We start from the raw sequence: 2,061 nt of genomic DNA, 5'->3' as shown, positions 1-2,061 counted from the left end.
CGGTGCTCAACAGCAGCTCTGTGCTCCCTAACTCCTGCCCTACCAGTGCTCCCATCACCTTTGGCCGTGGGTCCTCCCACCGGGACCCTTCCTGTGCCCCCTCCATCTGCTTTGGCCTTATTCTCTTCCCACCCCCCAAGGCAGCTTCTCCCCTGCACACCCCGTCTGAACCCTTAGGGAGCCTGTGCCCGCCCTGTCACCTGTCACCTGCCCTTCTCCACACTGACCCTGTGTTTCTCAGTCCCCTCCTTCCTCACTCCTTCTTACCTTCCTGTGTTGGAACTCTTCCTTCATGTCCTTCATCTCCATGTGTATTCTGCATCCACAGGAAGTTGAGAACAATAGGACTTTGTGCTCAGCTCCTGTGTGGTCATTTGCTGGGGGAAGTGTGGGGGTTGAATAAACATGGCCCCCATAGGCTCATAGGGAGTGGTACTATTCGGAGGCATGTCCTTGTTGGAGTAGGTATGACCTTACTGGAGGAAGTGTGTCACTGGGGGCGGGCTTTGAGGTCTCAGATGCTCAAGCCATGCCCAGTGTATCATTTTCTTCCTGCTGCCTGAGGATCCAGATGTGAAATCTCAGCTCCTTCCAACACCATGTCTGCCTTCATGGCACTGTGCTTCCAGCTCTGATGATAATGGACTAAACCTCTGAAACTGTAAGCCAGCCCCAGTTAAGTGTTTTCTTTATAAGAGTTGCCCTTGTCATGGGGTCTCTTCACAGCAACAGAAACTGAGTTAGGAAGTGTCCTTCATGTTTCCCTCTTCTCCAGGATCCCACTATCTTCTTTACAAGCTCACTTGAGGTCCCAAGATGCAACTGTGCAGTTTTTCACCAATGCTGTATAGGATGGGCAAGTCTTCCTGCACCTGACACTAAGAAAGGCAGGGTGGAGTCCAGTGGAGTGTGGCAGGAACAGAGCTGGGAGCTGAGACCCTGGAAACAGACGCGGGAGTTGGCAGAGGGTGAGAAGGAACTGAGAATGATCCTGTGCAGTGCTCACATCCTGCAGGAGCATAGAGGAGGTGAGCACAGAGGAGGTGAGCACAGAAGAAGCGAACACAGAGGAGATGAGCGCAAAGGAAGTGAGCCCAGACTAGGTGAGCACAGAAGAGGTGAGCCCAGGGGAGGAGAGCACAGAGCCCAGAGGAGGTGAGTACAGAGGAGTTGAGCACAGAGGAGGTGAGCACAGTGGAGGTGAGCACAGTGGAGGTGAGCACAGAGGAGGTGAGCACAGAGGAGGTGAGCACAGAGGAGGTAAGCGAAGAGGAGGTGAGCACAGAGGAGGTGAGCACAGAGGAGGTGAGCACAGAGAAGGTAAGCAAAGAGGAGCTGAGCATAGTGGAGGTGAGTGCAGGAGAAAGAGAGGGCACAGCTTCCTCTGGAAGGGGGTTGATATCAGGACCCAGGACTTCTCATTGCATCTACATGGGTTGGGTAAGGAAGGGGGTCTGTGGGTCTCAGTTGCAGGTGACCCCTGCCTCAGCAGGCACAGTGGACAGGAAGTGGACACAGAGAGTGGGCTCTGGACTGTGGTATTTCACATGAGTAGGAAGAACCATGGGAGAAAGTTGAGCGCCAGATATTGGTTAAAATATTGAGGCAACTCCACATAGTTAAAAGGGAGGTTTATTTTGTGAGATAACTTACAAGTGAAGGGATAGATTACAGGGTCTGGGAAAGGTGTAGCACAGTCCGGCGGTGTTCTCTGGAGAACTCTGCTCAGTCTACCTCCAGCATTCAGGGCCCAGGAACCAAGAGAGCTCCCCCATCTGGATCTTGGGTCTTCAGGGGTCCTCTCTCAGCCCCGCCTTGTAGGCGTGAGTTACCAAAGCCTCAAAGGGGGTGTATTTCCAGGTCAAAGCTGGAATGGCTACTCACTACAATCAGATTGGGTTTTTCATGATGGCCTTTAATCCCAGCATTTGGGAGGCAGAGACGGGTGCATCTCTATGAGTTTGAGGCCAGCCTGATCTACACAGAGATCCAGGTGTCAACAAGAATTTCTGCAAAGAAGCTGTGTCTGCAAAGACTGATTGGTTAGACCTGCAGTGATGT

This window comes from Peromyscus eremicus, chromosome 16_21 (genome assembly GCF_949786415.1).
Source record: "Peromyscus eremicus chromosome 16_21, PerEre_H2_v1, whole genome shotgun sequence".
In the NCBI taxonomy this organism is placed as follows: Eukaryota; Metazoa; Chordata; class Mammalia; order Rodentia; family Cricetidae; genus Peromyscus; species Peromyscus eremicus.
Note: the sequence above shows the minus strand (reverse complement) of the source record.